Here is a 12,646-nt window from a genome sequence, read left to right as displayed (position 1 = left end):
CAGCATATAATGTTTTGATTTATTCTTTGGTATTACATTATGTACATTCCTTTCCATGGTGACAGGATGTATTATCTCACTTGAGATTGTGCCTCAGTGCAAGATCAATGAGCATAAATAGTTGTTTCCTGAAAAATGGGAATTCGTGCAGCTAATTCCATGTGGGTTCTTCACAGTATGGTGACTGGGGCATTTGTATTTATACATGTACCCCCTGAGTCATGTCATTCTGATTACACTTTGTCAGAACTGTCTGCATCTGTCTTATCTACCATAAGCTATTTTGCACCAGAGAAAGAAAACACCTTTTATTGTAGCTCTGCCTAATCCCCACTGAATTTCTTTTCATTACTGTAATATATAAAGAAATCTGTTATAGGCTTGGTATATAAGGGGAGCCCAAACTAACAAACCAAACAGAAGAGGATACTGCTTGGATATTTTAGTAGAATTGTCACCATTTTCAAGTAAGACTTTGTGCAAAGTCACTTAAGTTGGTTTTATGACCTCTGATTTGTTCCTCAAACAAAATACATGCTTTTAAAATACTAAAGTCAGTGGGAACTTAAAAAAAACCCAGCACTAATAGACATAGTTCTTTTTAACCAGTACATTGAAAATGTGAAAACAAACAGTAGTGAAATTTATCTTTTTTGCTTTCAGACTTAAAAGAAAAACTAATATGAACCAAAATAATACATGTGAAGAGCTGGTACATGCTCATTTAGAAAGTACATGGGTTCTTTTAAGCAATCATTTTGCAACTGGAAGTCTGTCATATACACAGAGATGTCCTGAAGGTTGTACAGTTGCTGCGAGATTGACATTTGGCTAATCTAAAACTGTTTTAAATAACTCTGATAATACTGTGATATCTGTAACAACTGGTAGGTGTTAGAAACTCTCTGGAAATTACTGGTTTGGTTTGATACACATTTTACAAGATATGCTTTGGATCCCTACCCTTCTGTAGCTGAGGAAAGCCATATGAAACATTAACTTTTTTGATGTGTTTATGAGGAAATGTGGGAAAGGAAGATTTAAAAAAAAGCAAAAAAAAGAAGTAGAAGTAGAGGAGTAATAAATAGTCTCAGAGATTTAGTCTTTATTTCAGCAAAAAGACTGATGTAGTGCATATGAAATAGGATCTGGAGTAGGAATCTAATTGGATAGAAAGAAAAAGTATCAGAAGAAAAATATTTAGGGACAGGAATGTGTTAAATCATCCTTAGTTTTAAATAGTCAGGAGGGTAGTGTGCTGCTCAGAAACCACCGTTTTTCAGCAAATGGGATGAAGGCTTACGTAGTTCACTGCTTTAGTTCAAAATGCACAACATTGCACTGGGTAACATGACAAGTTCGATCTTCCAAAGCTTATTAAAGAAAATGTGTTACTTTTCCACCCAGAAATACAAATAGCAAGTAGATGTTTATGTTACCAGACTATAGTATTTCACGAGGGAACAGCATTCTATTAATTAAGGCCATCAGTAATGTTCAGTTAGTCTCTCAATGATCTACCTGAGGTGATGCACAGCACTCTTAAGAAGTTCGCATCACTTTCTTAAAAGAATACTAAGTTAATTTACCTTGTTTCTTCTGTATTTTCCTTGGAAAATTAGCAGACACCTTAATGTTATCCTGTTCCTCTTTGAATATATTGGGATTTCACAGAATCATTGAATTGTTAGGGTTAGAAGGACCTCTGGCGATCATCTGGAGATCACCTTGTCCAACTCTTGTTGGCACTAGTGCATTTGAGACTCTTAAATACACACCTGACTTGAACAATTAGAATCCTTTTGTAATTCATTTATCGTACAAAACTAAGCAAGGTAACAAATGGGAAAGATGCAAAGACTTGGAAAGAAAGAAACAAAAAATCCTCTAGAGCGGGAGAAGGGAGCTCTGGGAAGAAATCTGGGAATTGTGAGAAGGGAAGGAAATGCTGAAGTGGGGATAATGCATTAGAAACTGAGCAGGATAGAAATGAGGAGGACAAAAAAATATGTTGGTCATGGGCATATCAGTTCTGGAATATTAGGCAGCCATCAGAGCAGGACAGTGATGTAATGTAAACAATAAGAGAAAGCTGCAAGTACCTGTAGAAAAAGGATACACCGATATGCCAAGAAAAGCAGATTCAGCAGTAGAATCAGAGGAAGTTAAAGTCACACTTATGTTTTAAAAACTGAGAGAAAGAAAGACAAAGGAAATGATGAAAAACAGATGAAGTAGCAAGGAAACATAAAATGTTATGAAGTCCACACTGGATTAGACCATATCACCCCATCTAGCTCAAACCTGACGGCTGCTGGTAGCAGAGATTTCATTAAAAATAAGCAAAGACACAAAAAACAGGTTGTGCATAGAACGATGGCTTCTCTCAGCTGCTACACAGCACTCAGTAAACAAGGGCTGCATCTGAACAATCTGTATCTAACAAATGTGATTTCTCTAAATATTAAGATCTTTTACGCAAAAAATGCTGAGATTGAAGAAGGACATCTTTATGCTGTGATGTATTTAAAAGCTTATTTACTAAAAAAATATTAAAAAATAGGAAAAAAAAGGAAACTTCAGAGTAAGTCTCCAGCTTAATAGGGCCACATGGATATTATATCCTCTTCTTTACTTGCTCTGATGTTTTTTGTCTTACAGAAGTAGTGAGATGTTAGCAGAAGGGAATAAAGATAAGAAATAAAAATAATCTAAATTGAAGTATCCTAATTCTGATCAATGTTCCTTTAGGAAGGCAAGTCAAAATAAAACCCTCCTTTCAGTGTTGGTTTTCTCAGGACTTCAGGTCAATTCCTGCTCTTATACTAAAAGTTGTTAGTGATTTTTAATGAGCTGTCTTCTGAATAAGGTGAGTAAGGTTCAGTTGTTTCCTCACATTTTCTGCTGTATAATGTAGCAGAAATTAAAAATCTCTATGTATTTGCATTGTGAATCTTTATAGTATTAGTTGTCATGGTCAAAACTGGAGAAGGTACGGCAGCAAAAAAATGAATCAGCATGATTTTTTCCAAAGAAAAAGAAAGGAAAAAATATTTGTAACAGTAAGAAGATGAGGGGTAAAAGATGCAGATCTCTGTTATGGAAGGGAGTCTGCTTTATGGGATGATACAGCGGTGATCTGTTAGAGTTCATCAAACAGGGTTTCATGAGCTGGTTTTATAAGTGGAGTCCACTGAGTCTGGGATGTCAACAGAGAGATAACTCAGAACTGTATTTTAAGATACAGGTCTGCACAACTGTGCACACACTTTTGTAAATGTCCTTACATATTCTCAAGCACTTGATATGCTTACATAATGTGTGCACTTGGCACACTGAGACCAGAACTGGCAGTGTCTCTGTGACAGTCTGATATATATGTTGGCAGTGGCTTTTTTGGTATGAAACAAAACTTGTGTGAGGAGCTCAGGGGTGCATGACAATGTACATCTGTGTGAGCATAGCTCTAGAAGTGATTTTTCTCTGTTTTTCTGACAGGTGTTGCAAAGTCCAAAATCTAAAGAGGAATAAACCTCTCTCTACACTAATACACGCTGGGGCATCAGCTTTGCAGAAGAGGATCTTAGGGGTTCTGGTGAACATCAGGTTGAACATGAGCCAGTGCTGGGCCCTTGTGCAAAGAGGGCCAGCAGCCTCCTGTGCTGCTTTAGGAAATGTTGCCAGAAGGTCGATGGAGTTCATAATTCCTTTTTGCTCATGGCTTTTGAGGCCATATCTGGAATACTGAGTCCAGCAATGAGTCCCTATAGAAAGGAGGAAGGGACATCCAAATCAGTTCTAATCAACTACCTTAAAGATGGTGAGGCAGCATCCCATGTACAAGGCAAGGCTGCTGGACCTGGGATTGTTTAGCTTGGAGAGAAGGCTGGGAGGGGGATATTATCCATATTCATAAAAACTACCTCCTGGAATAGTGTAAAGAGGACACAGTCAGACTATTCTCAGTGATATACAGGGATAGGTAGGACTGCAGGTAAAAATTTAAATACAAAGAAAACTTGATTTAAAATTTTAAACTCCTTTTTTTCCTGTGAGGCAGGTAGAATATTAGAACAGGTGCACTGAGAGGTTCTGGAGGCTCTGTCCTTGGAAATACCAAGAATTCAACTTGTCATGGCCTTCCATAACCCTCTGTGGCTGACATTCCTTTGAGTAGGAGTCTTGGGCAAAATTAGTTCTAGGTGTCCCTTCCAGCCTGTGATGAACTCATCATAAATCTCCTTGGGAAAATTCAAAGAAAGTTTCCTTATTTGACACCCATGTGCATCTGTTACTTTTATAAAATAGTTGTTAATTTTAAGTTCCTCTAAGTTCACGAAAGGTGAACTTAGCTAAAAATCGCATCCTGATTGCAAACATTTGCACAAAAAGACTATCATAATCTTCCTTTAAGTTTTTAATTCTACGTAATTTCTACTTCTGTTTTCCTTTGCAGCAGGAATTCTCATGTTTTCAATAAGCACCAAATGGTAGTTTTCTCAGAGCTAATTAATATTAGATTGTTTCCTAAGGCTGTTTTAAAACGGTCTACTGACACCCAGTTGTGGCCAATTTTTTATTGAACTGTCTGAATTTTCCCTGAATTACAACCCTACAAAATTATTATCTGCTTTCTAGAGGACACAAACAAAAAAGATTACCTCAAAATATTTTACAATTAAGTGAAAAGAAGACTGCAAACCTATAAGTTAATGAAAGCTGTATTAATATTGGCATAACAGAAATAATTTTAACTGTTTAACTGCATATGTTAAATAAAGTTCTGCTGGCAGTCAGTATTAGCTGAGCAGAAAAAAAGCACAGCAACACTTAGCTCAACAGGGAAGAGTTTTTATAATCGTGATTCAAAACCAACTTGATACCAGCAGTTAGAGCAACAAACCAGAGGTCTGCCCCAGCTAGATACTGATCAAGCAGCATTCATGGAGGTCTCTGTCCTTCCTAGACATCTTTGCAGTTACTGCCATGGTACGTCTGTCTGTATGTATCAGAGGTGGGGAGAGTGATAATGTCGATCATGGGGTTTTAAATCACAGGCACTGCTGGCTGTACCCAATCTCTGTTGGAGCTGTTAGTGTTGTTTCAACTGCCAGATGAAAGTTAAGAAAAAAGGTAAGTGCTTCACAGAGACTGGACAATGATAACCAGAATGCGGCCTGATTAAAGTATAGTTAAATATTAAAAATAATATTATGATATGTAAGAAAACAAGGAAAGCAGTCAATGTTCACTGCAGGAATCAATACTGTTATATATTATAATACCAGTAGCTTAATGCCGTCTCAAGGTTTTATGATTTCTTGCTAAAATGTTGCAGATGTTTTAAACTGTAACAGCTTAAAGTTGTGACCTTAAAAATCCTGTCAAGTAAAAAAAACTGAGGTCCTCCACTTCAGAAAACTCTTGGAAATATAAAATATCATTTTGCTCTCACAGGCTGTACTAAAAGCATCTCAGTAAGTTCTTTCAATGTGGCATCCTAGAGCTCACAATTCTTATAATCATTTAATAGTACTTTACTTAGGAAATTGTCCTGACGATTTAACTGTTACTGTCTGAAATGAGTAAAGTCAGGGAGAGCTTTGTCTCCCTTCAGAAAAGAGCTTTTCATGATTACTAAGCATTCTTACAAAGTCTCATTGTTCCTCAACTTTGACATTCAGCTTCTGTAAACATTTACTGGAATTTTCTTACATGCTTAAAATTTTCTTGTATTTTTGAGCATGTCAGATTCTAGAAGCAAATTATTAGTGTTTATTCGACTTTGTTTGGCTGGCATGTATTTACTGATTCCTACATCCTGAAGTGGTTGCAAATGTAGTACCGTGTATTAGAAACTACACCTGTTCCAGTGACTCGAATCCTGTTTTGACTAATGGGAGTTTATCTGCATGGAAATCGGAATGTTTTGATAAACAAGCTCAGATGTGGATAGTTTAATATACCCTTAAGGACCACGTAGTGCATGGTAGTGGAGTAGGTATACCATAGCTTACTCCTTTCACAAGAGTGTAAGATGAACATGTATTGTTCTGAATAATAAGATTCCTTGTCAAAAACTTTCTCCGATTATATAATCCACATGCATCTAAAATGGATGGAAATGGAGACCAAGAAGATGAAACTATTTTCTGTGTGAGTTAACATACTTTTGCTTATTAAGAATAAGGTATGTTTACTCAATTTAAGTTGCAAGTTGAAAATGAAGTTGTTCAAGTCAGCCACTTCAAGTTCAGAAAGCAAATAATGGAAGAAAAACAAGGTTATTTACTAAGGCTAGAATTCTCAAAATAGCTGACCTCTATAGACTGACTTTTCTTTGTACCTCTGTCTTTGGAGGTGCTTTAATAGGCGTTTGGGACTTGAAGATAGCGGGTATTAATATCTCCCTTTATAGATCTGTCTTTCATAACTGGAGGCCAGATTTAGTAAAGGGCAAACAGACCTAAAAGTGGATTTATTACTCTATTATTTTTCTACATTCAGAACAGCAGTCTGAAAATTCTGGAAGTTCTACATCTTCAGTAACACAGCGTAAGTTAGTTATGACAAATTTGAAGAGCTTATAGCAACCTTCTTAATGATAAACCTTACCAGCAGTCAGAAGGACAACATTCTTGCTTGTCCAAGCTCTGACAGGCTTGTTCCCAGAGGTGCTGGCAGAGCATCCTCAGAGCCTGACAGACACTTGACAACTTCGGGCTCTTCACAAACACGGTGGCCCCTGCCACTTTCTTTTAGCCAAAGCTAAAGGTGAGTCAAATTTAATTTCTAGACCACTTTCACCTGTGTCCCAGAAAAGGCATGAAAGTGAGAAAAGGGGAAAGTGAGTGCTAAAAGTAGATCAGACATTGTCTTTGTCAGTCAGTCATTTTCCCCTTTTTTCCAATCTGACACTCAATTAACACATTCACAGCCCCCTCCAGTGCAGTGCTTCCTCTGCTGAGACACTCCAGGACTGCTGGGTAAGCCAAACGGGTAAGCCAGCCACTTGCATGATGGATCCCTCTAACAGCAGGGAAGCCATGTCCCAGCCCAGCAGCCAGGGAGGCTGCCCATGCTTGAGGATCACCACAAATAGCAGTATTCTTCCTGGGAAACGTAAACCAGCATAGCTTTTCCTCTGTGACATGACCTGAAGCTGCGAGGTAGTTGTGGAGAATTAGGGGACACATTGCCATCGTCTAACCCAGTGGAAAGAGTATTTTACATGAGGAAGCAAAATGATGTTGCAGTCTGCTCTGTACTTGGGCTTCAAGCAGTACCATTGCAGGTAAACAATGAAAACTGTTAGGGAACTTCTTTTGTGGTATTCTAATCCTTGCTCCCTTTTTTTTTTCCTATATTTTAAGCAGATAAAACACATAAAGACACAAGGAAGCAGAATCAGAACTCAGGTAAAGGCTGACTATTTCTCAGTATTTAAATCTTCAACCTGGCAAACTGTAAATTCACCTGCACAGTACCTTGGCCAAGGATCAGAGTATCCTGCAGGTTTAAGTTGGTTTACCTTCCATTTTAACATGCCCTCTGGATTCATCACTCCCATTGTGGGTTCCTGAAAAGAAATGCCAAAAACTAAGATATTACTGTGATTCACGTCCTTCAGTGGACTGTTCGCTGGTGTGCATGAGCAGCATTCCATTATAGAATGCTGTAGATTTTAGAAACAGCTTTGGGTAAGAGCATTAACAATTACTGAAAAATCTATACATTTTCATAATCCATAGATTTTAGAAGGGTTGTTTCTCAGTTTCTAACTCATTAATAATGGAGTATTCCAGTTATAGGTAAGACTATCTGTAGCAGTGGTTGAAATAACCAACCTGTTTCACATTCCTATTCTGAGCTATACAAACCTTTACATGAAAAATTTAAAAGAAAAACAGCATACATTATCAAAGAGATTTAGGGACTGAATTACATTGGCAGGGTCTCTTTAGAAATGCTGCAGAATCAGAGCTGACCTTCTGCAGAAAATTTGGTTTCTCTGCCAGCAGTCTCTAACTTTGTGCCCTTCTCTTGCCCCTTTTTGTCCTTTCAGAAGATCTGCTCTCATTGTTGAAAGTAAAAAGCTTTTCTCACCTTTACTTTGCAAGTCATTTTCTCAGGGAGTAGTCAGCCAGAGGATCCAGCAGTTAGATACATCTTTAGAAAAAGGAACTGTGGGGATTTTGAAAAGCCCACAGAACTTAAGTGTGGACTCTATTTTGACAGTTGCTGTTACCTCTGCTTCACTTCAGATTTTCTCATGTCCTCTTCTCTTTTGTCATCCCTCCTTTTTTTCCCCAGTGTTTTTGTTTCTTGCTTTTTTCCCCTCATAACCTGTCTCCAGATAATAATGAAATGAACATCTGATTTGCTACTGTCACATTGACTATTTGGGAACTCCTCATGGCAGTCTTGAATGTACATATAACAAGCCCCCTGGAATCCACTGATCTTTAGATCTGTGTCATTACTGTAGTAAACATGGCTGTCACAGACATGTTTTATGAAAAATCCTTTCTTTAGGACTTTTTCTCCTGAGAAGCTGAGAGGCCTCAGGAACAAAATGTAAACAATAATTATCTGCTGCTGGGGAATGCAACAGGTGGATCTGTGATTGGTCTCATCTGGTTGTTTCTAATTAATGGCCAATCACAGTCCAGCTGTCTCGGACTGTCTCAGTCAGTCACAAGCCTTTGTTATCATTTATTTTCTATTCTTAGCTTAGCCTTCTGATGAAATCCTTTCTTCTATTCTTTTAGTATAGTTTTAATATAATGTATATCATAAAATAATTAATCAAGCCTTCTGAAACATGGAGTAAAGATTCTCATCTCTTCCCTCATCCTAGGACCCCTGTGAGCACTATCACACATGGCTAACAAAAATAATAAATTTTTCAAAGTCCTGTGTTTTGAGAAAAGTCCGGAAAATCTCATTCAGGCTCTGACTGATGTTTCAGATTAATCACTTATTAAATAGGTGTACCAGTATACTTACTAGCTCTGAAAAATACTTAGTAATTGTACAACATATTTGAGATTTCAAGGAAAAGCATTTGTTTTCAAATACTCTGTTTTATTATTGCTATAGTGCTTTTTAAATAACGCAAGTAGATAGCACATTTTTGTCATTGATTTCATAATTAATTTCTTTTGAAATTGATTTTTGAATGTCAATTTGCTGGAATTCTAAGCCCTAACATGTAAAAGCACATAGCAACTCCTGTTGCTATGTCTTGTCATTTCATGTCACGAGTGAAATCAGTTAATAAGCTCCTCTTGAGCAAAAACCAGAGTGTTACTAATTTATGTCAGTAAATAGTGCTTCACAAGGGGATCTAGAGTTAAATTTTAGAAGGTATTTGAAGATAGAAGTGTAACTGATTATGAGCCTTTCAAGTTATGTTAATTTCTATGCCCACAAAACTTGAGAGTACCAGAGAAGCATGTATGGTTCAGAATTAATGTTAGACCAATCCAAAAAAACCTTTTTCATTGCAGTGTTTCTGAAAAAAATAATAAACACTTCATACCTGTCTTCACAAATGTAAATAAAAGTTGTGCTTGTGCTAAACTGTAACCAAGATGGACAAGAGGAGTGCTTTTGTTGTCCCCATTAGGCCCACTGCTTTGAGACGTGTTTCAATAGCATATTTCAGTATTTCTTTTCTGTTGGTTTCTAATGAAACACAGCTAAAGCTAAGAATTTAGTGATGAGTTTTAAGTGCTTCTTTCCTGATCATTTTCCTAAATACTGTTCAGTTAAGAAATCCCACATGGCTGCAGCTTTGGGTGATAGACACTTTGCCTATCTTCATTCTGTTTAGCTTGGCTTAATATTGTTCTCAGAAATTACTTCTGATTCTCTGAATTTTATAAAGCTGGACTATGTTGACAATATGTTCATAAATCTTAAGAGAAGTGAAAACATGAGATAATGGTCTTATGCATTAGAAAGGCTTCAGCATGAACTTAGAATTCCACATATACTGGGATTTTGCTTCTGATTTCTTGCCTCTTTTTTTAAGTCTTGGCTGAGAATTGCCGCTTAATGGAAATGCTTTTACTAATGCTCGGTATTTCTCAACATTCTGGAATATTGCTCTTTAGTTAGAGAGGAACCATTTTGATTCTGTGCCACTCGCTGAAATCAGCCAATGATGTTGCCAAGTTAATTGTGCAGACCCATGTTTGATCAAGCTCTTTCAAGTGCTGCACTCCCTAGTCAACTAAGAAAAAACTTTACACTTACTGTGAGATGCATGGTACATGGAGGCTTGCTCTAGTGAGAGAACCAAACAGTAGCTACTCTTAACTCAGCATCATCATTAGCTCTTACTCAGCATCATCAGTACCTTGCAAGATCAGTTTCCAGCCATGGGAGATACCAGTTCTGTCAGGCTTCCACTGGAAAAATTCCAACCAGTTTCAACAAGTTGTACAAAATCTGTTGTAATTTTTGTAATTGCTTTATCACTCAGTTTCTGAACAATTAATTAAATTTATCTGGGCATTAAGATCTTGTCTTGACACAGCATTAAATGAAGCATTACTTAGTCCAGAATCCTTCCAGTATTACCAGTTAAAAGCTGTTTAAATTCATGTTTTAAAATATACTGAAGTGTTGGCTGTTATTGAATAGAATTTTCTCCTTGATGGGAATATTTCTAGATCTACATTTACATTTTCCATATAATTTTTAACTATCAGAGAAATAATATATTGAATTATTTGTACATTAACATAGGAGGTCTTCTTTTCTCTTATATTCCATTTTTTATCTTACTGTTCTTATCTTTCATAAGAATGCTTCCGTCATGAACATTTCCTGGCAACAGATCTGGCATAAGAATTCAACTACTGGCATATTAAATTCTGTGCTCAAAGTTGTTGAAGAAACAGCTTTCCCATTTCAGAAGAAAACAAGTTTGCATTTATTGTGTGAGCAAAGAGAAGCTGACACTTCATATCTCTGTCTATCATGGCAAGACAGATCTTTGCAAATGTACTGCTGGTAACCTTGGCAGCATGGCAAATGGTTGAATGGCAAAATATTTTGAAGTGCCATGTTTGTACATCAGCTTCCAATTATTTCTAACAGTTCTGGAGTTGTTATTGTGGTGAAACAGCACTATCCACCCATATGTGTTTACAAGCCCTCGCAAAAAAAAGCCCCAACACCAACAAAGCAGTGTTTGATACTTGGGAGTATAATGACAACTGTAACCACAGTATGGAAGACTGAGGGTGAGGCTGTGTGCTGAAGAAGCATTCCCTTCATAGAGAGTGAAGAGTCCCAGTCCACCAAAGTTGTGGACATTCCAAAGTCTGGGCATATAATTTAGCTTCAGACCTACCCAAAGTAGTGTCTGTACGGCCTTTTGCAATTCATTTTGCATCATTCAAGACTCAGAAACAAGCAGTATGTCTGTACAGCTGCTAATATACAATACTGAATGCCTAAGGAAGACTTCATGGAGAAATCCTTGTTTCCCAAGCAGAAAAAAGAGCTTTTTAAAGAGGGGAAAAAACAAAAGTAACACCAGTTCACAAAGTCAAGTGGAGAGCAAAGCAGGATTAAAAATCTGAAGGGAAAAAAATTGCAAAGTTCTTTTTGCTAGAATATTGCTTCCTGAACACATTTCATCAACAGATGGTTTTAAAAACTTCTTTCTTCATATATGAATTTAGATTCAGGAAGCTAATCTATTTCTTTTTTCTTCTATTTCCTTCTGGGGTTTTTTTATTTTTTTTTTTTTTGACACATTCAAGTTTTCTCAGTCTCTCAGCTGTGATTTCTAACTACTCTTACAGATTTGATCTGTGAAGTATCTGGTGGAGCTGTGTGAGATTCTTCTACTGATTTTATAACACAATTTCTTTTTCACTTGGACAGCTTCTATATGGACGTATTTGAACATTCATTTTCTTAGAAAAAAAAAGATTAAAAATACTCTGAGGTATAAGCATGACATATTCAAGGCACTCCTAGAAGCATTTGATACATAAAAAATCCCAAACACTACCTTATTTGGAGCAACCTGGTAATATCTACTGTATGCACTGTTTTCCTTCCAGTTTAGAATTGTAGCAGTCATGGTATTGGTCTATTTGACCAACAGACAGAAAAAAAAGAATTTTGAAAATCTATAGAATTTTTCAGTAATTATAATGCAATACAGCTCTTATCCAAGTCACAGTGAAACTTAAAGAACATCCTTCCTTCAGTTTAAATAGTTAATTAGGTGGTTTTTAGTATTTTTGCCTAAAAGCAAATACACTGTTCCTTGCCTCTTTTCATTTTAACATATCTTCACAACCACTCCGGTTTTCTCATTCTGAAGTATGGAAAACCAGAAATCTGAGTTACAAACAGATAACAGGTATCCAGATTACTCTAATGCTCTGTGGAATGCCTTTTGGAAAAAAATATACTGAGATTTATATTCAAAAAAAGTACTAACAACAGAAATAAAATGGAAAATGGAAGTGTCATAAATCTGAGGAATCATCTGGTTTAGTGTCCTGAGAATGGTCAACAGCAGATGGCATCACTTGCCTGCAGCAGATTTCCTTCTACATCCAGTATATTTCTAGCTCCTTGTGACCTAGATCCTCCAGCATCAAATACCTGG

General features: G+C 36.8%; 1 protein-coding gene across 2 annotated transcripts in view; it reads left to right on the top strand.

The window, feature by feature from the left end:
- The window catches only part of RGS7BP (regulator of G protein signaling 7 binding protein), a 36,111-nt gene that overhangs the window by 3,550 nt on the left and 19,915 nt on the right, over window positions 1-12,646 (top strand). The window lies entirely within an intron of this gene.

This window comes from Serinus canaria, chromosome Z (genome assembly GCF_022539315.1).
Source record: "Serinus canaria isolate serCan28SL12 chromosome Z, serCan2020, whole genome shotgun sequence".
In the NCBI taxonomy this organism is placed as follows: Eukaryota; Metazoa; Chordata; class Aves; order Passeriformes; family Fringillidae; genus Serinus; species Serinus canaria.
Note: the sequence above shows the minus strand (reverse complement) of the source record. Positions and strands in the feature narration are given on the sequence as shown.